Source organism: Eucyclogobius newberryi, unplaced genomic scaffold, assembly GCF_026437365.1.
Source record: "Eucyclogobius newberryi isolate DKJ021-1_F unplaced genomic scaffold, fEucNew1.0.hap1 SCAF_6, whole genome shotgun sequence".
Taxonomy (NCBI): Eukaryota; Metazoa; Chordata; class Actinopteri; order Gobiiformes; family Gobiidae; genus Eucyclogobius; species Eucyclogobius newberryi.
In genome coordinates this window covers 38,293,288-38,317,256 of record NW_027316278.1, presented here as the reverse complement: position 1 = coordinate 38,317,256, position 23,969 = coordinate 38,293,288, and the positions used below count along the sequence as shown (strand labels likewise).

The 23,969-nt window shown below is 43.3% G+C and overlaps 15 non-coding genes across 15 annotated transcripts; all 15 read right to left on the bottom strand.

Moving 5' to 3' along the window:
* Positions 1-665: 665 nt before the first annotated feature.
* On the bottom strand, positions 666-737 carry trnac-gca (transfer RNA cysteine (anticodon GCA)). Its single transcript has one exon. It is a non-coding gene; the product is annotated as a tRNA-Cys (tRNA).
* A 1,550-nt stretch (positions 738-2,287) lies between these two features.
* trnac-gca (transfer RNA cysteine (anticodon GCA)) lies at positions 2,288-2,359 on the bottom strand. The gene has a single exon. It is a non-coding gene; the product is annotated as a tRNA-Cys (tRNA).
* Positions 2,360-3,880: 1,521 nt separating this feature from the next.
* Positions 3,881-3,952, bottom strand: trnac-gca (transfer RNA cysteine (anticodon GCA)). The gene has a single exon. It is a non-coding gene; the product is annotated as a tRNA-Cys (tRNA).
* A 1,550-nt stretch (positions 3,953-5,502) lies between these two features.
* trnac-gca (transfer RNA cysteine (anticodon GCA)) lies at positions 5,503-5,574 on the bottom strand. The gene has a single exon. It is a non-coding gene; the product is annotated as a tRNA-Cys (tRNA).
* Positions 5,575-7,116: 1,542 nt separating this feature from the next.
* On the bottom strand, positions 7,117-7,188 carry trnac-gca (transfer RNA cysteine (anticodon GCA)). The gene has a single exon. It is a non-coding gene; the product is annotated as a tRNA-Cys (tRNA).
* Positions 7,189-8,738: 1,550 nt separating this feature from the next.
* trnac-gca (transfer RNA cysteine (anticodon GCA)) lies at positions 8,739-8,810 on the bottom strand. Its single transcript has one exon. It is a non-coding gene; the product is annotated as a tRNA-Cys (tRNA).
* Positions 8,811-10,360: 1,550 nt separating this feature from the next.
* trnac-gca (transfer RNA cysteine (anticodon GCA)) lies at positions 10,361-10,432 on the bottom strand. The gene has a single exon. It is a non-coding gene; the product is annotated as a tRNA-Cys (tRNA).
* Positions 10,433-11,982: 1,550 nt separating this feature from the next.
* Positions 11,983-12,054, bottom strand: trnac-gca (transfer RNA cysteine (anticodon GCA)). The gene has a single exon. It is a non-coding gene; the product is annotated as a tRNA-Cys (tRNA).
* Positions 12,055-13,604: 1,550 nt separating this feature from the next.
* On the bottom strand, positions 13,605-13,676 carry trnac-gca (transfer RNA cysteine (anticodon GCA)). Its single transcript has one exon. It is a non-coding gene; the product is annotated as a tRNA-Cys (tRNA).
* Positions 13,677-15,226: 1,550 nt separating this feature from the next.
* On the bottom strand, positions 15,227-15,298 carry trnac-gca (transfer RNA cysteine (anticodon GCA)). The gene has a single exon. It is a non-coding gene; the product is annotated as a tRNA-Cys (tRNA).
* Positions 15,299-16,848: 1,550 nt separating this feature from the next.
* trnac-gca (transfer RNA cysteine (anticodon GCA)) lies at positions 16,849-16,920 on the bottom strand. Its single transcript has one exon. It is a non-coding gene; the product is annotated as a tRNA-Cys (tRNA).
* Positions 16,921-18,452: 1,532 nt separating this feature from the next.
* Positions 18,453-18,524, bottom strand: trnac-gca (transfer RNA cysteine (anticodon GCA)). The gene has a single exon. It is a non-coding gene; the product is annotated as a tRNA-Cys (tRNA).
* A 1,532-nt stretch (positions 18,525-20,056) lies between these two features.
* On the bottom strand, positions 20,057-20,128 carry trnac-gca (transfer RNA cysteine (anticodon GCA)). Its single transcript has one exon. It is a non-coding gene; the product is annotated as a tRNA-Cys (tRNA).
* A 1,550-nt stretch (positions 20,129-21,678) lies between these two features.
* Positions 21,679-21,750, bottom strand: trnac-gca (transfer RNA cysteine (anticodon GCA)). The gene has a single exon. It is a non-coding gene; the product is annotated as a tRNA-Cys (tRNA).
* Positions 21,751-23,300: 1,550 nt separating this feature from the next.
* trnac-gca (transfer RNA cysteine (anticodon GCA)) lies at positions 23,301-23,372 on the bottom strand. Its single transcript has one exon. It is a non-coding gene; the product is annotated as a tRNA-Cys (tRNA).
* Positions 23,373-23,969: the final 597 nt, after the last annotated feature.

The following is a 23,969-nucleotide window of genomic DNA, read 5'->3' as shown; positions in this document are numbered from 1 at the left end:
GGCATGGAAACCTTCAGGGGACTTCATTGTGTGTTGTACTTTCTGTGCCCCGTTTTTCCGCTCCTTCTCATTGATGATGGATGGGCATAGGCATATCTTTTGGATGCTTAGCGACAACGCTGAATGAGGACGTGTAAATTGCTGTAGATTGACTATTATGTGAAAAGCAAACGTAATCAGGAACTCTTCAACTGTCCTTTTGTTCAAAATATACAAGATGTACCTGTAGCCACCTCACTTGTGTATATTCTGAAATATTTGGTGGAGCACATGCATTGGCTCAACAGAACTGTTACATCATACTTTTTATGCTGTGTCTCTGCACACCTATCTATTTGTTTTAAATACTTCTCAAGGCAAGGATAAGATTTGACCTCATGCATTAGGCTCGAAGGCGAGCGCCTGATGGTCAGGCCTTTGCGCCACTGTTGTTTGCAGAGGATGTTGTCTTGATGACTTAATCAACCACGCTCACTACGACGATGACAGAGTGTTACCAAGTGCAAAAAAGCTATAGCTAAAATCAAGTCAAGGAAAGGGGCGGAACTGTATCTTAAATGCCATCTTACACCCTCTTGAGACATTGGTATGAAGTTGAAAGGGCAGTCTGCGGAATGCCAACATTGCAGTTGGTCTTTTAACAAATACAAATTCTATTTAAGTAAAGGGAGCAGCTGGATTTGAACCGGGGACCTCTTGATCTGCAGTCAAATGCTCTACCACTGAGCTATACCCCCTACCTGTCTGCAAATATGAGGGTGGCAAAGACACAATGACACAATCACACAGTGTTAGCTGAGCTTTAAGCTTGCACACTTATCTACCTTTTTATTAAGGGTTGATTGTAGTTTACCCTCCTCTGGTATTGACTGAGTTTGACCTCATGCCGTTTTTCTGTGCATTCCAAACTTTTATCTGCCCTATTGCAACCCATTCAAAAAAGGCTAAATACACAGTTTGAACGCGCATCTAAAGTAGAACGGTTCCGCTTGTTTTATTTGTCGTCTTGACATGAGTGGCTTTATTCTGGACCGGAGGAAACAGCCGATGCCAGCTGCGCTAGCTTTTGCACAACAGTTGTTTATTATCCTTCAGCCACGAAACTTGTGTAAGGCGCAGCTTGTTTACAGATGCCACAACAGTGTTCCGACAACTTCTGCTGCTGCAGAAACGTTACACTTTTACCCAATCAACATCTGATAGTCTGTGGACGTCACGTTTAGTCCCTGCTTTGCTCGACTTGGCCCAAGGGAGAAGAGGGTACTAAAAGTGTACCTGGTCTGAGGCGGTAGCACCAAATGGAAATGTGCTAAAGCAGGGCTGAATAGAGTTGAGCAAAGTAGGTGCTAATGGAAAAGGGGCACTAGTAATGCTTATAAATAGGTTTAGCATCATACAAATGCTATAGGTTGGGCGTTTACTGGGTATTCTCCTAAAGAAAAAGGATTTGTCAGATTTGTCAGATTTGTCAGACTTGTCAGATTTGTCAGTAGTTTTTGACTTATCTTGTGTCTGTGCGATAGACCTTACAGGCTCATCAAGGTTTCCATGTGGTGTGAGGCAAGCCTTTGAGGTCTTTTCAGATGACACAGCACATGCTGCTGCGGAGTTGAGAGAATGTGGGCATGGAAACCTTCAGGGGACTTCATTGTGTGTTGTACTTTCTGTGCCCCGTTTTTCCGCTCCTTCTCATTGATGATGGATGGGCATAGGCATATCTTTTGGATGCTTAGCGACAACGCTGAATGAGGACGTGTAAATTGCTGTAGATTGACTATTATGTGAAAAGCAAACGTAATCAGGAACTCTTCAACTGTCCTTTTGTTCAAAATATACAAGATGTACCTGTAGCCACCTCACTTGTGTATATTCTGAAATATTTGGTGGAGCACATGCATTGGCTCAACAGAACTGTTACATCATACTTTTTATGCTGTGTCTCTGCACACCTATCTATTTGTTTTAAATACTTCTCAAGGCAAGGATAAGATTTGACCTCATGCATTAGGCTCGAAGGCGAGCGCCTGATGGTCAGGCCTTTGCGCCACTGTTGTTTGCAGAGGATGTTGTCTTGATGTCTTAATCAACCACGCTCACTACGACGATGACAGAGTGTTACCAAGTGCAAAAAAGCTATAGCTAAAATAAAGTCAAGGAAAGGGGCGGAACTGTATCTTAAATGCCATCTTACACCCTCTTGAGACATTGGTATGAAGTTGAAAGGGCAGTCTGCGGAATACCAACATTGCAGTTGGTCTTTTAACAAATACAAATTCTATTTAAGTAAAGGGAGCATCCGGATTTGAACCGGGGACCTCTTGATCTGCAGTCAAATGCTCTACCACTGAGATATACCCCCTACCTGTCTGCAAATATGAGGGTGGCAAAGACACAATGACACAATCACACAGTGTTAGCTGAGCTTTAAGCTTGCACACTTATCTACCTTTTTATTAAGGGTTGATTGTAGTTTACCCTCCTCTGGTATTGACTGAGTTTGACCTCATGCCGTTTTTCTGTGCATTCCAAACTTTTATCTGCCCTATTGCAACCCATTCAAAAAAGGCTAAATACACAGTTTGAACGCGCATCTAAAGTAGAACGGTTTCGCTTGTTTTATTTGTCGTCTTGACATGAGTGGCTTTATTCTGGACCGGAGGAAACAGCCGATGCCAGCTGCGCTAGCTTTTGCACAACAGTTGTTTATTATCCTTCAGCCACGAAACTTGTGTAAGGCGCAGCTTGTTTACAGATGCCACAACAGTGTTCCGACAACTTCTGCTGCTGCAGAAACGTTACACTTTTACCCAATCAACATCTGATAGTCTGTGGACGTCACGTTTAGTCCCTGCTTTGCTCGACTTGGCCCAAGGGAGAAGAGGGTACTAAAAGTGTACCTGGTCTGAGGCGGTAGCACCAAATGGAAATGTGCTAAAGCAGGGCTGAATAGAGTTGAGCAAAGTAGGTGCTAATGGAAAAGGGGCACTAGTAATGCTTATAAATAGGTTTAGCATCATACAAATGCTATAGGTTGGGCGTTTACTGGGTATTCTCCTAAAGAAAAAGGATTTGTCAGATTTGTCAGATTTGTCAGACTTTGACTTATCTTGTGTCTGTGCGATAGACCTTACAGGCTCATCAAGGTTTCCATGTGGTGTGAGGCAAGCCTTTGAGGTCTTTTCAGATCACACAGCACATGCTGCTGCGGAGTTGAGAGAATGTGGGCATGGAAACCTTCAGGGGACTTCATTGTGTGTTGTACTTTCTGTGCCCCGTTTTTCCGCTCCTTCTCATTGATGATGGATGGGCATAGGCATATCTTTTGGATGCTTAGCGACAACGCTGAATGAGGACGTGTAAATTGCTGTAGATTGACTATTATGTGAAAAGCAAACGTAATCAGGAACTCTTCAACTGTCCTTTTGTTCAAAATATACAAGATGTACCTGTAGCCACCTCACTTGTGTATATTCTGAAATATTTGGTGGAGCACATGCATTGGCTCAACAGAACTGTTACATCATACTTTTTATGCTGTGTCTCTGCACACCTATCTATTTGTTTTAAATACTTCTCAAGGCAAGGATAAGATTTGACCTCATGCATTAGGCTCGAAGGCGAGCGCCTGATGGTCAGGCCTTTGCGCCACTGTTGTTTGCAGAGGATGTTGTCTTAATCAACCACGCTCACTACGACGATGACAGAGTGTTACCAAGTGCAAAAAAGCTATAGCTAAAATCAAGTCAAGGAAAGGGGCGGAACTGTATCTTAAATGCCATCTTACACCCTCTTGAGACATTGGTATGAAGTTGAAAGGGCAGTCTGCGGAATGCCAACATTGCAGTTGGTCTTTTAACAAATACAAATTCTATTTAAGTAAAGGGAGCAGCCGGATTTGAACCGGGGACCTCTTGATCTGCAGTCAAATACTCTACCACTGAGCTATACCCCCTACCTGTCTGCAAATATGAGGGTGGCAAAGACACAATGACACAATCACACAGTGTTAGCTGAGCTTTAAGCTTGCACACTTATCTACCTTTTTATTAAGGGTTGATTGTAGTTTACCCTCCTCTGGTATTGACTGAGTTTGACCTCATGCCGTTTTTCTGTGCATTCCAAACTTTTATCTGCCCTATTGCAACCCATTCAAAAAAGGCTAAATACACAGTTTGAACGCGCATCTAAAGTAGAACGGTTCCGCTTGTTTTATTTGTCGTCTTGACATGAGTGGCTTTATTCTGGACCGGAGGAAACAGCCGATGCCAGCTGCGCTAGCTTTTGCACAACAGTTGTTTATTATCCTTCAGCCACGAAACTTGTGTAAGGCGCAGCTTGTTTACAGATGCCACAACAGTGTTCCGACAACTTCTGCTGCTGCAGAAACGTTACACTTTTACCCAATCAACATCTGATAGTCTGTGGACGTCACGTTTAGTCCCTGCTTTGCTCGACTTGGCCCAAGGGAGAAGAGGGTACTAAAAGTGTACCTGGTCTGAGGCGGTAGCACCAAATGGAAATGTGCTAAAGCAGGGCTGAATAGAGTTGAGCAAAGTAGGTGCTAATGGAAAAGGGGCACTAGTAATGCTTATAAATAGGTTTAGCATCATACAAATGCTATAGGTTGGGCGTTTACTGGGTATTCTCCTAAAGAAAAAGGATTTGTCAGATTTGTCAGATTTGTCAGACTTGTCAGATTTGTCAGTAGTTTTTGACTTATCTTGTGTCTGTGCGATAGACCTTACAGGCTCATCAAGGTTTCCATGTGGTGTGAGGCAAGCCTTTGAGGTCTTTTCAGATGACACAGCACATGCTGCTGCGGAGTTGAGAGAATGTGGGCATGGAAACCTTCAGGGGACTTCATTGTGTGTTGTACTTTCTGTGCCCCGTTTTTCCGCTCCTTCTCATTGATGATGGATGGGCATAGGCATATCTTTTGGATGCTTAGCGACAACGCTGAATGAGGACGTGTAAATTGCTGTAGATTGACTATTATGTGAAAAGCAAACGTAATCAGGAACTCTTCAACTGTCCTTTTGTTCAAAATATACAAGATGTACCTGTAGCCACCTCACTTGTGTATATTCTGAAATATTTGGTGGAGCACATGCATTGGCTCAACAGAACTGTTACATCATACTTTTTATGCTGTGTCTCTGCACACCTATCTATTTGTTTTAAATACTTCTCAAGGCAAGGATAAGATTTGACCTCATGCATTAGGCTCGAAGGCGAGCGCCTGATGGTCAGGCCTTTGCGCCACTGTTGTTTGCAGAGGATGTTGTCTTGATGTCTTAATCAACCACGCTCACTACGACGATGACAGAGTGTTACCAAGTGCAAAAAAGCTATAGCTAAAATAAAGTCAAGGAAAGGGGCGGAACTGTATCTTAAATGCCATCTTACACCCTCTTGAGACATTGGTATGAAGTTGAAAGGGCAGTCTGCGGAATACCAACATTGCAGTTGGTCTTTTAACAAATACAAATTCTATTTAAGTAAAGGGAGCATCCGGATTTGAACCGGGGACCTCTTGATCTGCAGTCAAATGCTCTACCACTGAGATATACCCCCTACCTGTCTGCAAATATGAGGGTGGCAAAGACACAATGACACAATCACACAGTGTTAGCTGAGCTTTAAGCTTGCACACTTATCTACCTTTTTATTAAGGGTTGATTGTAGTTTACCCTCCTCTGGTATTGACTGAGTTTGACCTCATGCCGTTTTTCTGTGCATTCCAAACTTTTATCTGCCCTATTGCAACCCATTCAAAAAAGGCTAAATACACAGTTTGAACGCGCATCTAAAGTAGAACGGTTTCGCTTGTTTTATTTGTCGTCTTGACATGAGTGGCTTTATTCTGGACCGGAGGAAACAGCCGATGCCAGCTGCGCTAGCTTTTGCACAACAGTTGTTTATTATCCTTCAGCCACGAAACTTGTGTAAGGCGCAGCTTGTTTACAGATGCCACAACAGTGTTCCGACAACTTCTGCTGCTGCAGAAACGTTACACTTTTACCCAATCAACATCTGATAGTCTGTGGACGTCACGTTTAGTCCCTGCTTTGCTCGACTTGGCCCAAGGGAGAAGAGGGTACTAAAAGTGTACCTGGTCTGAGGCGGTAGCACCAAATGGAAATGTGCTAAAGCAGGGCTGAATAGAGTTGAGCAAAGTAGGTGCTAATGGAAAAGGGGCACTAGTAATGCTTATAAATAGGTTTAGCATCATACAAATGCTATAGGTTGGGCGTTTACTGGGTATTCTCCTAAAGAAAAAGGATTTGTCAGATTTGTCAGATTTGTCAGACTTGTCAGATTTGTCAGTAGTTTTTGACTTATCTTGTGTCTGTGCGATAGACCTTACAGGCTCATCAAGGTTTCCATGTGGTGTGAGGCAAGCCTTTGAGGTCTTTTCAGATCACACAGCACATGCTGCTGCGGAGTTGAGAGAATGTGGGCATGGAAACCTTCAGGGGACTTCATTGTGTGTTGTACTTTCTGTGCCCCGTTTTTCCGCTCCTTCTCATTGATGATGGATGGGCATAGGCATATCTTTTGGATGCTTAGCGACAACGCTGAATGAGGACGTGTAAATTGCTGTAGATTGACTATTATGTGAAAAGCAAACGTAATCAGGAACTCTTCAACTGTCCTTTTGTTCAAAATATACAAGATGTACCTGTAGCCACCTCACTTGTGTATATTCTGAAATATTTGGTGGAGCACATGCATTGGCTCAACAGAACTGTTACATCATACTTTTTATGCTGTGTCTCTGCACACCTATCTATTTGTTTTAAATACTTCTCAAGGCAAGGATAAGATTTGACCTCATGCATTAGGCTCGAAGGCGAGCGCCTGATGGTCAGGCCTTTGCGCCACTGTTGTTTGCAGAGGATGTTGTCTTAATCAACCACGCTCACTACGACGATGACAGAGTGTTACCAAGTGCAAAAAAGCTATAGCTAAAATCAAGTCAAGGAAAGGGGCGGAACTGTATCTTAAATGCCATCTTACACCCTCTTGAGACATTGGTATGAAGTTGAAAGGGCAGTCTGCGGAATGCCAACATTGCAGTTGGTCTTTTAACAAATACAAATTCTATTTAAGTAAAGGGAGCAGCCGGATTTGAACCGGGGACCTCTTGATCTGCAGTCAAATACTCTACCACTGAGCTATACCCCCTACCTGTCTGCAAATATGAGGGTGGCAAAGACACAATGACACAATCACACAGTGTTAGCTGAGCTTTAAGCTTGCACACTTATCTACCTTTTTATTAAGGGTTGATTGTAGTTTACCCTCCTCTGGTATTGACTGAGTTTGACCTCATGCCGTTTTTCTGTGCATTCCAAACTTTTATCTGCCCTATTGCAACCCATTCAAAAAAGGCTAAATACACAGTTTGAACGCGCATCTAAAGTAGAACGGTTCCGCTTGTTTTATTTGTCGTCTTGACATGAGTGGCTTTATTCTGGACCGGAGGAAACAGCCGATGCCAGCTGCGCTAGCTTTTGCACAACAGTTGTTTATTATCCTTCAGCCACGAAACTTGTGTAAGGCGCAGCTTGTTTACAGATGCCACAACAGTGTTCCGACAACTTCTGCTGCTGCAGAAACGTTACACTTTTACCCAATCAACATCTGATAGTCTGTGGACGTCACGTTTAGTCCCTGCTTTGCTCGACTTGGCCCAAGGGAGAAGAGGGTACTAAAAGTGTACCTGGTCTGAGGCGGTAGCACCAAATGGAAATGTGCTAAAGCAGGGCTGAATAGAGTTGAGCAAAGTAGGTGCTAATGGAAAAGGGGCACTAGTAATGCTTATAAATAGGTTTAGCATCATACAAATGCTATAGGTTGGGCGTTTACTGGGTATTCTCCTAAAGAAAAAGGATTTGTCAGATTTGTCAGATTTGTCAGACTTGTCAGATTTGTCAGTAGTTTTTGACTTATCTTGTGTCTGTGCGATAGACCTTACAGGCTCATCAAGGTTTCCATGTGGTGTGAGGCAAGCCTTTGAGGTCTTTTCAGATGACACAGCACATGCTGCTGCGGAGTTGAGAGAATGTGGGCATGGAAACCTTCAGGGGACTTCATTGTGTGTTGTACTTTCTGTGCCCCGTTTTTCCGCTCCTTCTCATTGATGATGGATGGGCATAGGCATATCTTTTGGATGCTTAGCGACAACGCTGAATGAGGACGTGTAAATTGCTGTAGATTGACTATTATGTGAAAAGCAAACGTAATCAGGAACTCTTCAACTGTCCTTTTGTTCAAAATATACAAGATGTACCTGTAGCCACCTCACTGGTGTATATTCTGAAATATTTGGTGGAGCACATGCATTGGCTCAACAGAACTGTTACATCATACTTTTTATGCTGTGTCTCTGCACACCTATCTATTTGTTTTAAATACTTCTCAAGGCAAGGATAAGATTTGACCTCATGCATTAGGCTCGTAGGCGAGCGCCTGATGGTCAGGCCTTTGCGCCACTGTTGTTTGCAGAGGATGTTGTCTTGATGTCTTAATCAACCACGCTCACTACGACGATGACAGAGTGTTACCAAGTGCAAAAAAGCTATAGCTAAAATCAAGTCAAGGAAAGGGGCGGAACTGTATCTTAAATGCCATCTTACACCCTCTTGAGACATTGGTATGAAGTTGAAAGGGCAGTCTGCGGAATGCCAACATTGCAGTTGGTCTTTTAACAAATACAAATTCTATTTAAGTAAAGGGAGCAGCCGGATTTGAACCGGGGACCTCTTGATCTGCAGTCAAATACTCTACCACTGAGCTATACCCCCTACCTGTCTGCAAATATGAGGGTGGCAAAGACACAATGACACAATCACACAGTGTTAGCTGAGCTTTAAGCTTGCACACTTATCTACCTTTTTATTAAGGGTTGATTGTAGTTTACCCTCCTCTGGTATTGACTGAGTTTGACCTCATGCCGTTTTTCTGTGCATTCCAAACTTTTATCTGCCCTATTGCAACCCATTCAAAAAAGGCTAAATACACAGTTTGAACGCGCATCTAAAGTAGAACGGTTCCGCTTGTTTTATTTGTCGTCTTGACATGAGTGGCTTTATTCTGGACCGGAGGAAACAGCCGATGCCAGCTGCGCTAGCTTTTGCACAACAGTTGTTTATTATCCTTCAGCCACGAAACTTGTGTAAGGCGCAGCTTGTTTACAGATGCCACAACAGTGTTCCGACAACTTCTGCTGCTGCAGAAACGTTACACTTTTACCCAATCAACATCTGATAGTCTGTGGACGTCACGTTTAGTCCCTGCTTTGCTCGACTTGGCCCAAGGGAGAAGAGGGTACTAAAAGTGTACCTGGTCTGAGGCGGTAGCACCAAATGGAAATGTGCTAAAGCAGGGCTGAATAGAGTTGAGCAAAGTAGGTGCTAATGGAAAAGGGGCACTAGTAATGCTTATAAATAGGTTTAGCATCATACAAATGCTATAGGTTGGGCGTTTACTGGGTATTCTCCTAAAGAAAAAGGATTTGTCAGATTTGTCAGATTTGTCAGACTTGTCAGATTTGTCAGTAGTTTTTGACTTATCTTGTGTCTGTGCGATAGACCTTACAGGCTCATCAAGGTTTCCATGTGGTGTGAGGCAAGCCTTTGAGGTCTTTTCAGATGACACAGCACATGCTGCTGCGGAGTTGAGAGAATGTGGGCATGGAAACCTTCAGGGGACTTCATTGTGTGTTGCACTTTCTGTGCCCCGTTTTTCCGCTCCTTCTCATTGATGATGGATGGGCATAGGCATATCTTTTGGATGCTTAGCGACAACGCTGAATGAGGACGTGTAAATTGCTGTAGATTGACTATTATGTGAAAAGCAAACGTAATCAGGAACTCTTCAACTGTCCTTTTGTTCAAAATATACAAGATGTACCTGTAGCCACCTCACTGGTGTATATTCTGAAATATTTGGTGGAGCACATGCATTGGCTCAACAGAACTGTTACATCATACTTTTTATGCTGTGTCTCTGCACACCTATCTATTTGTTTTAAATACTTCTCAAGGCAAGGATAAGATTTGACCTCATGCATTAGGCTCGTAGGCGAGCGCCTGATGGTCAGGCCTTTGCGCCACTGTTGTTTGCAGAGGATGTTGTCTTGATGTCTTAATCAACCACGCTCACTACGACGATGACAGAGTGTTACCAAGTGCAAAAAAGCTATAGCTAAAATCAAGTCAAGGAAAGGGGCGGAACTGTATCTTAAATGCCATCTTACACCCTCTTGAGACATTGGTATGAAGTTGAAAGGGCAGTCTGCGGAATGCCAACATTGCAGTTGGTCTTTTAACAAATACAAATTCTATTTAAGTAAAGGGAGCATCCGGATTTGAACCGGGGACCTCTTGATCTGCAGTCAAATGCTCTACCACTGAGCTATATCCCCTACCTGTCTGCGAATATGAGGGTGGCAAAGACACAATGACACAATCACACAGTGTTAGCTGAGCTTTAAGCTTGCACACTTATCTACCTTTTTATTAAGGGTTGATTGTAGTTTACCCTCCTCTGGTATTGACTGAGTTTGACCTCATGCCGTTTTTCTGTGCATTCCAAACTTTTATCTGCCCTATTGCAACCCATTCAAAAAAGGCTAAATACACAGTTTGAACGCGCATCTAAAGTAGAACGGTTTCGCTTGTTTTATTTGTCGTCTTGACATGAGTGGCTTTATTCTGGACCGGAGGAAACAGCCGATGCCAGCTGCGCTAGCTTTTGCACAACAGTTGTTTATTATCCTTCAGCCACGAAACTTGTGTAAGGCGCAGCTTGTTTACAGATGCCACAACAGTGTTCCGACAACTTCTGCTGCTGCAGAAACGTTACACTTTTACCCAATCAACATCTGATAGTCTGTGGACGTCACGTTTAGTCCCTGCTTTGCTCGACTTGGCCCAAGGGAGAAGAGGGTACTAAAAGTGTACCTGGTCTGAGGCGGTAGCACCAAATGGAAATGTGCTAAAGCAGGGCTGAATAGAGTTGAGCAAAGTAGGTGCTAATGGAAAAGGGGCACTAGTAATGCTTATAAATAGGTTTAGCATCATACAAATGCTATAGGTTGGGCGTTTACTGGGTATTCTCCTAAAGAAAAAGGATTTGTCAGATTTGTCAGATTTGTCAGACTTGTCAGATTTGTCAGTAGTTTTTGACTTATCTTGTGTCTGTGCGATAGACCTTACAGGCTCATCAAGGTTTCCATGTGGTGTGAGGCAAGCCTTTGAGGTCTTTTCAGATCACACAGCACATGCTGCTGCGGAGTTGAGAGAATGTGGGCATGGAAACCTTCAGGGGACTTCATTGTGTGTTGTACTTTCTGTGCCCCGTTTTTCCGCTCCTTCTCATTGATGATGGATGGGCATAGGCATATCTTTTGGATGCTTAGCGACAACGCTGAATGAGGACGTGTAAATTGCTGTAGATTGACTATTATGTGAAAAGCAAACGTAATCAGGAACTCTTCAACTGTCCTTTTGTTCAAAATATACAAGATGTACCTGTAGCCACCTCACTTGTGTATATTCTGAAATATTTGGTGGAGCACATGCATTGGCTCAACAGAACTGTTACATCATACTTTTTATGCTGTGTCTCTGCACACCTATCTATTTGTTTTAAATACTTCTCAAGGCAAGGATAAGATTTGACCTCATGCATTAGGCTCGAAGGCGAGCGCCTGATGGTCAGGCCTTTGCGCCACTGTTGTTTGCAGAGGATGTTGTCTTGATGTCTTAATCAACCACGCTCACTACGACGATGACAGAGTGTTACCAAGTGCAAAAAAGCTATAGCTAAAATCAAGTCAAGGAAAGGGGCGGAACTGTATCTTAAATGCCATCTTACACCCTCTTGAGACATTGGTATGAAGTTGAAAGGGCAGTCTGCGGAATGCCAACATTGCAGTTGGTCTTTTAACAAATACAAATTCTATTTAAGTAAAGGGAGCATCCGGATTTGAACCGGGGACCTCTTGATCTGCAGTCAAATGCTCTACCACTGAGCTATACCCCCTACCTGTCTGCGAATATGAGGGTGGCAAAGACACAATGACACAATCACACAGTGTTAGCTGAGCTTTAAGCTTGCACACTTATCTACCTTTTTATTAAGGGTTGATTGTAGTTTACCCTCCTCTGGTATTGACTGAGTTTGACCTCATGCCGTTTTTCTGTGCATTCCAAACTTTTATCTGCCCTATTGCAACCCATTCAAAAAAGGCTAAATACACAGTTTGAACGCGCATCTAAAGTAGAACGGTTCCGCTTGTTTTATTTGTCGTCTTGACATGAGTGGCTTTATTCTGGACCGGAGGAAACAGCCGATGCCAGCTGCGCTAGCTTTTGCACAACAGTTGTTTATTATCCTTCAGCCACGAAACTTGTGTAAGGCGCAGCTTGTTTACAGATGCCACAACAGTGTTCCGACAACTTCTGCTGCTGCAGAAACGTTACACTTTTACCCAATCAACATCTGATAGTCTGTGGACGTCACGTTTAGTCCCTGCTTTGCTCGACTTGGCCCAAGGGAGAAGAGGGTACTAAAAGTGTACCTGGTCTGAGGCGGTAGCACCAAATGGAAATGTGCTAAAGCAGGGCTGAATAGAGTTGAGCAAAGTAGGTGCTAATGGAAAAGGGGCACTAGTAATGCTTATAAATAGGTTTAGCATCATACAAATGCTATAGGTTGGGCGTTTACTGGGTATTCTCCTAAAGAAAAAGGATTTGTCAGATTTGTCAGATTTGTCAGACTTGTCAGATTTGTCAGTAGTTTTTGACTTATCTTGTGTCTGTGCGATAGACCTTACAGGCTCATCAAGGTTTCCATGTGGTGTGAGGCAAGCCTTTGAGGTCTTTTCAGATGACACAGCACATGCTGCTGCGGAGTTGAGAGAATGTGGGCATGGAAACCTTCAGGGGACTTCATTGTGTGTTGCACTTTCTGTGCCCCGTTTTTCCGCTCCTTCTCATTGATGATGGATGGGCATAGGCATATCTTTTGGATGCTTAGCGACAACGCTGAATGAGGACGTGTAAATTGCTGTAGATTGACTATTATGTGAAAAGCAAACGTAATCAGGAACTCTTCAACTGTCCTTTTGTTCAAAATATACAAGATGTACCTGTAGCCACCTCACTGGTGTATATTCTGAAATATTTGGTGGAGCACATGCATTGGCTCAACAGAACTGTTACATCATACTTTTTATGCTGTGTCTCTGCACACCTATCTATTTGTTTTAAATACTTCTCAAGGCAAGGATAAGATTTGACCTCATGCATTAGGCTCGTAGGCGAGCGCCTGATGGTCAGGCCTTTGCGCCACTGTTGTTTGCAGAGGATGTTGTCTTGATGTCTTAATCAACCACGCTCACTACGACGATGACAGAGTGTTACCAAGTGCAAAAAAGCTATAGCTAAAATCAAGTCAAGGAAAGGGGCGGAACTGTATCTTAAATGCCATCTTACACCCTCTTGAGACATTGGTATGAAGTTGAAAGGGCAGTCTGCGGAATGCCAACATTGCAGTTGGTCTTTTAACAAATACAAATTCTATTTAAGTAAAGGGAGCATCCGGATTTGAACCGGGGACCTCTTGATCTGCAGTCAAATGCTCTACCACTGAGCTATATCCCCTACCTGTCTGCGAATATGAGGGTGGCAAAGACACAATGACACAATCACACAGTGTTAGCTGAGCTTTAAGCTTGCACACTTATCTACCTTTTTATTAAGGGTTGATTGTAGTTTACCCTCCTCTGGTATTGACTGAGTTTGACCTCATGCCGTTTTTCTGTGCATTCCAAACTTTTATCTGCCCTATTGCAACCCATTCAAAAAAGGCTAAATACACAGTTTGAACGCGCATCTAAAGTAGAACGGTTTCGCTTGTTTTATTTGTCGTCTTGACATGAGTGGCTTTATTCTGGACCGGAGGAAACAGCCGATGCCAGCTGCGCTAGCTTTTGCACAACAGTTGTTTATTATCCTTCAGCCACGAAACTTGTGTAAGGCGCAGCTTGTTTACAGATGCCACAACAGTGTTCCGACAACTTCTGCTGCTGCAGAAACGTTACACTTTTACCCAATCAACATCTGATAGTCTGTGGACGTCACGTTTAGTCCCTGCTTTGCTCGACTTGGCCCAAGGGAGAAGAGGGTACTAAAAGTGTACCTGGTCTGAGGCGGTAGCACCAAATGGAAATGTGCTAAAGCAGGGCTGAATAGAGTTGAGCAAAGTAGGTGCTAATGGAAAAGGGGCACTAGTAATGCTTATAAATAGGTTTAGCATCATACAAATGCTATAGGTTGGGCGTTTACTGGGTATTCTCCTAAAGAAAAAGGATTTGTCAGATTTGTCAGATTTGTCAGACTTGTCAGATTTGTCAGTAGTTTTTGACTTATCTTGTGTCTGTGCGATAGACCTTACAGGCTCATCAAGGTTTCCATGTGGTGTGAGGCAAGCCTTTGAGGTCTTTTCAGATCACACAGCACATGCTGCTGCGGAGTTGAGAGAATGTGGGCATGGAAACCTTCAGGGGACTTCATTGTGTGTTGTACTTTCTGTGCCCCGTTTTTCCGCTCCTTCTCATTGATGATGGATGGGCATAGGCATATCTTTTGGATGCTTAGCGACAACGCTGAATGAGGACGTGTAAATTGCTGTAGATTGACTATTATGTGAAAAGCAAACGTAATCAGGAACTCTTCAACTGTCCTTTTGTTCAAAATATACAAGATGTACCTGTAGCCACCTCACTTGTGTATATTCTGAAATATTTGGTGGAGCACATGCATTGGCTCAACAGAACTGTTACATCATACTTTTTATGCTGTGTCTCTGCACACCTATCTATTTGTTTTAAATACTTCTCAAGGCAAGGATAAGATTTGACCTCATGCATTAGGCTCGAAGGCGAGCGCCTGATGGTCAGGCCTTTGCGCCACTGTTGTTTGCAGAGGATGTTGTCTTGATGTCTTAATCAACCACGCTCACTACGACGATGACAGAGTGTTACCAAGTGCAAAAAAGCTATAGCTAAAATCAAGTCAAGGAAAGGGGCGGAACTGTATCTTAAATGCCATCTTACACCCTCTTGAGACATTGGTATGAAGTTGAAAGGGCAGTCTGCGGAATGCCAACATTGCAGTTGGTCTTTTAACAAATACAAATTCTATTTAAGTAAAGGGAGCATCCGGATTTGAACCGGGGACCTCTTGATCTGCAGTCAAATGCTCTACCACTGAGCTATACCCCCTACCTGTCTGCGAATATGAGGGTGGCAAAGACACAATGACACAATCACACAGTGTTAGCTGAGCTTTAAGCTTGCACACTTATCTACCTTTTTATTAAGGGTTGATTGTAGTTTACCCTCCTCTGGTATTGACTGAGTTTGACCTCATGCCGTTTTTCTGTGCATTCCAAACTTTTATCTGCCCTATTGCAACCCATTCAAAAAAGGCTAAATACACAGTTTGAACGCGCATCTAAAGTAGAACGGTTCCGCTTGTTTTATTTGTCGTCTTGACATGAGTGGCTTTATTCTGGACCGGAGGAAACAGCCGATGCCAGCTGCGCTAGCTTTTGCACAACAGTTGTTTATTATCCTTCAGCCACGAAACTTGTGTAAGGCGCAGCTTGTTTACAGATGCCACAACAGTGTTCCGACAACTTCTGCTGCTGCAGAAACGTTACACTTTTACCCAATCAACATCTGATAGTCTGTGGACGTCACGTTTAGTCCCTGCTTTGCTCGACTTGGCCCAAGGGAGAAGAGGGTACTAAAAGTGTACCTGGTCTGAGGCGGTAGCACCAAATGGAAATGTGCTAAAGCAGGGCTGAATAGAGTTGAGCAAAGTAGGTGCTAATGGAAAAGGGGCACTAGTAATGCTTATAAATAGGTTTAGCATCATACAAATGCTATAGGTTGGGCGTTTACTGGGTATTCTCCTAAAGAAAAAGGATTTGTCAGATTTGTCAGATTTGTCAGACTTGTCAGATTTGTCAGTAGTTTTTGACTTATCTTGTGTCTGTGCGATAGACCTTACAGGCTCATCAAGGTTTCCATGTGGTGTGAGGCAAGCCTTTGAGGTCTTTTCAGATCACACAGCACATGCTGCTGCGGAGTTGAGAGAATGTGGGCATGGAAACCTTCAGGGGACTTCATTGTGTGTTGTACTTTCTGTGCCCCGTTTTTCCGCTCCTTCTCATTGATGATGGATGGGCATAGGCATATCTTTTGGATGCTTAGCGACAACGCTGAATGAGGACGTGTAAATTGCTGTAGATTGACTATTATGTGAAAAGCAAACGTAATCAGGAACTCTTCAACTGTCCTTTTGTTCAAAATATACAAGATGTACCTGTAGCCACCTCACTTGTGTATATTCTGAAATATTTGGTGGAGCACATGCATTGGCTCAACAGAACTGTTACATCATACTTTTTATGCTGTGTCTCTGCACACCTATCTATTTGTTTTAAATACTTCTCAAGGCAAGGATAAGATTTGACCTCATGCATTAGGCTCGAAGGCGAGCGCCTGATGGTCAGGCCTTTGCGCCACTGTTGTTTGCAGAGGATGTTGTCTTGATGTCTTAATCAACCACGCTCACTACGACGATGACAGAGTGTTACCAAGTGCAAAAAAGCTATAGCTAAAATCAAGTCAAGGAAAGGGGCGGAACTGTATCTTAAATGCCATCTTACACCCTCTTGAGACATTGGTATGAAGTTGAAAGGGCAGTCTGCGGAATGCCAACATTGCAGTTGGTCTTTTAACAAATACAAATTCTATTTAAGTAAAGGGAGCATCCGGATTTGAACCGGGGACCTCTTGATCTGCAGTCAAATGCTCTACCACTGAGCTATACCCCCTACCTGTCTGCGAATATGAGGGTGGCAAAGACACAATGACACAATCACACAGTGTTAGCTGAGCTTTAAGCTTGCACACTTATCTACCTTTTTATTAAGGGTTGATTGTAGTTTACCCTCCTCTGGTATTGACTGAGTTTGACCTCATGCCGTTTTTCTGTGCATTCCAAACTTTTATCTGCCCTATTGCAACCCATTCAAAAAAGGCTAAATACACAGTTTGAACGCGCATCTAAAGTAGAACGGTTCCGCTTGTTTTATTTGTCGTCTTGACATGAGTGGCTTTATTCTGGACCGGAGGAAACAGCCGATGCCAGCTGCGCTAGCTTTTGCACAACAGTTGTTTATTATCCTTCAGCCACGAAACTTGTGTAAGGCGCAGCTTGTTTACAGATGCCACAACAGTGTTCCGACAACTTCTGCTGCTGCAGAAACGTTACACTTTTACCCAATCAACATCTGATAGTCTGTGGACGTCACGTTTAGTCCCTGCTTTGCTCGACTTGGCCCAAGGGAGAAGAGGGTACTAAAAGTGTACCTGGTCTGAGGCGGTAGCACCAAATGGAAATGTGCTAAAGCAGGGCTGAATAGAGTTGAGCAAAGTAGGTGCTAATGGAAAAGGGGCACTAGTAATGCTTATAAATAGGTTTAGCATCATACAAATGCTATAGGTTGGGCGTTTACTGGGTATTCTCCTAAAGAAAAAGGATTTGTCAGATTTGTCAGATTTGTCAGTAGTTTTTGACTTATCTTGTGTCTGTGCGATAGACCTTACAGGCTCATCAAGGTTTCCATGTGGTGTGAGGCAAGCCTTTGAGGTCTTTTCAGATCACACAGCACATGCTGCTGCGGAGTTGAGAGAATGTGGGCATGGAAACCTTCAGGGGACTTCATTGTGTGTTGTACTTTCTGTGCCCCGTTTTTCCGCTCCTTCTCATTGATGATGGATGGGCATAGGCATATCTTTTGGATGCTTAGCGACAACGCTGAATGAGGACGTGTAAATTGCTGTAGATTGACTATTATGTGAAAAGCAAACGTAATCAGGAACTCTTCAACTGTCCTTTTGTTCAAAATATACAAGATGTACCTGTAGCCACCTCACTTGTGTATATTCTGAAATATTTGGTGGAGCACATGCATTGGCTCAACAGAACTGTTACATCATACTTTTTATGCTGTGTCTCTGCACACCTATCTATTTGTTTTAAATACTTCTCAAGGCAAGGATAAGATTTGACCTCATGCATTAGGCTCGAAGGCGAGCGCCTGATGGTCAGGCCTTTGCGCCACTGTTGTTTGCAGAGGATGTTGTCTTGATGTCTTAATCAACCACGCTCACTACGACGATGACAGAGTGTTACCAAGTGCAAAAAAGCTATAGCTAAAATCAAGTCAAGGAAAGGGGCGGAACTGTATCTTAAATGCCATCTTACACCCTCTTGAGACATTGGTATGAAGTTGAAAGGGCAGTCTGCGGAATGCCAACATTGCAGTTGGTCTTTTAACAAATACAAATTCTATTTAAGTAAAGGGAGCATCCGGATTTGAACCGGGGACCTCTTGATCTGCAGTCAAATGCTCTACCACTGAGCTATACCCCCTACCTGTCTGCGAATATGAGGGTGGCAAAGACACAATGACACAATCACACAGTGTTAGCTGAGCTTTAAGCTTGCACACTTATCTACCTTTTTATTAAGGGTTGATTGTAGTTTACCCTCCTCTGGTATTGACTGAGTTTGACCTCATGCCGTTTTTCTGTGCATTCCAAACTTTTATCTGCCCTATTGCAACCCATTCAAAAAAGGCTAAATACACAGTTTGAACGCGCATCTAAAGTAGAACGGTTCCGCTTGTTTTATTTGTCGTCTTGACATGAGTGGCTTTATTCTGGACCGGAGGAAACAGCCGATGCCAGCTGCGCTAGCTTTTGCACAACAGTTGTTTATTATCCTTCAGCCACGAAACTTGTGTAAGGCGCAGCTTGTTTACAGATGCCACAACAGTGTTCCGACAACTTCTGCTGCTGCAGAAACGTTACACTTTTACCCAATCAACATCTGATAGTCTGTGGACGTCACGTTTAGTCCCTGCTTTGCTCGACTTGGCCCAAGGGAGAAGAGGGTACTAAAAGTGTACCTGGTCTGAGGCGGTAGCACCAAATGGAAATGTGCTAAAGCAGGGCTGAATAGAGTTGAGCAAAGTAGGTGCTAATGGAAAAGGGGCACTAGTAATGCTTATAAATAGGTTTAGCATCATACAAATGCTATAGGTTGGGCGTTTACTGGGTATTCTCCTAAAGAAAAAGGATTTGTCAGATTTGTCAGATTTGTCAGTAGTTTTTGACTTATCTTGTGTCTGTGCGATAGACCTTACAGGCTCATCAAGGTTTCCATGTGGTGTGAGGCAAGCCTTTGAGGTCTTTTCAGATCACACAGCACATGCTGCTGCGGAGTTGAGAGAATGTGGGCATGGAAACCTTCAGGGGACTTCATTGTGTGTTGTACTTTCTGTGCCCCGTTTTTCCGCTCCTTCTCATTGATGATGGATGGGCATAGGCATATCTTTTGGATGCTTAGCGACAACGCTGAATGAGGACGTGTAAATTGCTGTAGATTGACTATTATGTGAAAAGCAAACGTAATCAGGAACTCTTCAACTGTCCTTTTGTTCAAAATATACAAGATGTACCTGTAGCCACCTCACTTGTGTATATTCTGAAATATTTGGTGGAGCACATGCATTGGCTCAACAGAACTGTTACATCATACTTTTTATGCTGTGTCTCTGCACACCTATCTATTTGTTTTAAATACTTCTCAAGGCAAGGATAAGATTTGACCTCATGCATTAGGCTCGAAGGCGAGCGCCTGATGGTCAGGCCTTTGCGCCACTGTTGTTTGCAGAGGATGTTGTCTTGATGTCTTAATCAACCACGCTCACTACGACGATGACAGAGTGTTACCAAGTGCAAAAAAGCTATAGCTAAAATCAACTCAAGGAAAGGGGCGGAACTGTATCTTAAATGCCATCTTACACCCTCTTGAGACATTGGTATGAAGTTGAAAGGGCAGTCTGCGGAATGCCAACATTGCAGTTGGTCTTTTAACAAATACAAATTCTATTTAAGTAAAGGGAGCAGCCGGATTTGAACCGGGGACCTCTTGATCTGCAGTCAAATGCTCTACCACTGAGCTATACCCCCTACCTGTCTTCAATATGAGGGTGGCAAAGACACAATGACACAATCACACAGTGTTAGCTGCGCTTTAAGCTTGCACACTTATCTACCTTTTTATTAAGGGTTGATTGTAGTTTACCCTCCTCTGGTATTGACTGAGTTTGACCTCATGCCGTTTTTCTGTGCATTCCAAACTTTTATCTGCCCTATTGCAACCCATTCAAAAAAGGCTAAATACACAGTTTGAACGCGCATCTAAAGTAGAACGGTTCCGCTTGTTTTATTTGTCGTCTTGACATGAGTGGCTTTATTCTGGACCGGAGGAAACAGCCGATGCCAGCTGCGCTAGCTTTTGCACAACAGTTGTTTATTATCCTTCAGCCACGAAACTTGTGTAAGGCGCAGCTTGTTTACAGATGCCACAACAGTGTTCCGACAACTTCTGCTGCTGCAGAAACGTTACACTTTTACCCAATCAACATCTGATAGTCTGTGGACGTCACGTTTAGTCCCTGCTTTGCTCGACTTGGCCCAAGGGAGAAGAGGGTACTAAAAGTGTACCTGGTCTGAGGCGGTAGCACCAAATGGAAATGTGCTAAAGCAGGGCTGAATAGAGTTGAGCAAAGTAGGTGCTAATGGAAAAAGGGGCACTAGTAATGCTTATAAATAGGTTTAGCATCATACAAATGCTATAGGTTGGGCGTTTACTGGGTATTCTCCTAAAGAAAAAGGATTTGTCAGATTTGTCAGATTTGTCAGACTTGTCAGATTTGTCAGTAGTTTTTGACTTATCTTGTGTCTGTGCGATAGACCTTACAGGCTCATCAAGGTTTCCATGTGGTGTGAGGCAAGCCTTTGAGGTCTTTTCAGATCACACAGCACATGCTGCTGCGGAGTTGAGAGAATGTGGGCATGGAAACCTTCAGGGGACTTCATTGTGTGTTGTACTTTCTGTGCCCCGTTTTTCCGCTCCTTCTCATTGATGATGGATGGGCATAGGCATATCTTTTGGATGCTTAGCGACAACGCTGAATGAGGACGTGTAAATTGCTGTAGATTGACTATTATGTGAAAAGCAAACGTAATCAGGAACTCTTCAACTGTCCTTTTGTTCAAAATATACAAGATGTACCTGTAGCCACCTCACTTGTGTATATTCTGAAATATTTGGTGGAGCACATGCATTGGCTCAACAGAACTGTTACATCATACTTTTTATGCTGTGTCTCTGCACACCTATCTATTTGTTTTAAATACTTCTCAAGGCAAGGATAAGATTTGACCTCATGCATTAGGCTCGAAGGCGAGCGCCTGATGGTCAGGCCTTTGCGCCACTGTTGTTTGCAGAGGATGTTGTCTTGATGTCTTAATCAACCACGCTCACTACGACGATGACAGAGTGTTACCAAGTGCAAAAAAGCTATAGCTAAAATCAAGTCAAGGAAAGGGGCGGAACTGTATCTTAAATGCCATCTTACACCCTCTTGAGACATTGGTATGAAGTTGAAAGGGCAGTCTGCGGAATACCAACATTGCAGTTGGTCTTTTAACAAATACAAATTCTATTTAAGTAAAGGGAGCATCCGGATTTGAACCGGGGACCTCTTGATCTGCAGTCAAATGCTCTACCACTGAGCTATACCCCCTACCTGTCTGCAACTATGAGGGTGGCAAAGACACAATGACACAATCACACAGTGTTAGCTGAGCTTTAAGCTTGCACACTTATCTACCTTTTTATTAAGGGTTGATTGTAGTTTACCCTCCTCTGGTATTGACTGAGTTTGACCTCATGCCGTTTTTCTGTGCATTCCAAACTTTTATCTGCCCTATTGCAACCCATTCAAAAAAGGCTAAATACACAGTTTGAACGCGCATCTAAAGTAGAACGGTTCCGCTTGTTTTATTTGTCGTCTTGACATGAGTGGCTTTATTCTGGACCGGAGGAAACAGCCGATGCCAGCTGCGCTAGCTTTTGCACAACAGTTGTTTATTATCCTTCAGCCACGAAACTTGTGTAAGGCGCAGCTTGTTTACAGATGCCACAACAGTGTTCCGACAACTTCTGCTGCTGCAGAAACGTTACACTTTTACCCAATCAACATCTGATAGTCTGTGGACGTCACGTTTAGTCCCTGCTTTGCTCGACTTGGCCCAAGGGAGAAGAGGGTACTAAAAGTGTACCTGGTCTGAGGCGGTAGCACCAAATGGAAATGTGCTAAAGCAGGGCTGAATAGAGTTGAGCAAAGTAGGTGCTAATGGAAAAGGGGCACTAGTAATGCTTATAAATAGGTTTAGCATCATACAAATGCTATAGGTTGGGCGTTTACTGGGTATTCTCCTAAAGAAAAAGGATTTGTCAGATTTGTCAGATTTGTCAGACTTGTCAGATTTGTCAGTAGTTTTTGACTTATCTTGTGTCTGTGCGATAGACCTTACAGGCTCATCAAGGTTTCCATGTGGTGTGAGGCAAGCCTTTGAGGTCTTTTCAGATGACACAGCACATGCTGCTGCGGAGTTGAGAGAATGTGGGCATGGAAACCTTCAGGGGACTTCATTGTGTGTTGTACTTTCTGTGCCCCGTTTTTCCGCTCCTTCTCATTGATGATGGATGGGCATAGGCATATCTTTTGGATGCTTAGCGACAACGCTGAATGAGGACGTGTAAATTGCTGTAGATTGACTATTATGTGAAAAGCAAACGTAATCAGGAACTCTTCAACTGTCCTTTTGTTCAAAATATACAAGATGTACCTGTAGCCACCTCACTTGTGTATATTCTGAAATATTTGGTGGAGCACATGCATTGGCTCAACAGAACTGTTACATCATACTTTTTATGCTGTGTCTCTGCACACCTATCTATTTGTTTTAAATACTTCTCAAGGCAAGGATAAGATTTGACCTCATGCATTAGGCTCGAAGGCGAGCGCCTGATGGTCAGGCCTTTGCGCCACTGTTGTTTGCAGAGGATGTTGTCTTGATGTCTTAATCAACCACGCTCACTACGACGATGACAGAGTGTTACCAAGTGCAAAAAAGCTATAGCTAAAATCAAGTCAAGGAAAGGGGCGGAACTGTATCTTAAATGCCATCTTACACCCTCTTGAGACATTGGTATGAAGTTGAAAGGGCAGTCTGCGGAATACCAACATTGCAGTTGGTCTTTTAACAAATACAAATTCTATTTAAGTAAAGGGAGCCTCCGGATTTGAACCGGGGACCTCTTGATCTGCAGTCAAATGCTCTACCACTGAGCTATACCCCCTACCTGTCTGCAAATATGAGGGTGGCAAAGACACAATGACACAATCACACAGTGTTAGCTGAGCTTTAAGCTTGCACACTTATCTACCTTTTTATTAAGGGTTGATTGTAGTTTACCCTCCTCTGGTATTGACTGAGTTTGACCTCATGCCGTTTTTCTGTGCATTCCAAACTTTTATCTGCCCTATTGCAACCCATTCAAAAAAGGCTAAATACACAGTTTGAACGCGCATCTAAAGTAGAACGGTTCCGCTTGTTTTATTTGTCGTCTTGACATGAGTGGCTTTATTCTGGACCGGAGGAAACAGCCGATGCCAGCTGCGCTAGCTTTTGCACAACAGTTGTTTATTATCCTTCAGCCACGAAACTTGTGTAAGGCGCAGCTTGTTTACAGATGCCACAACAGTGTTCCGACAACTTCTGCTGCTGCAGAAACGTTACACTTTTACCCAATCAACATCTGATAGTCTGTGGACGTCACGTTTAGTCCCTGCTTTGCTCGACTTGGCCCAAGGGAGAAGAGGGTACTAAAAGTGTACCTGGTCTGAGGCGGTAGCACCAAATGGAAATGTGCTAAAGCAGGGCTGAATAGAGTTGA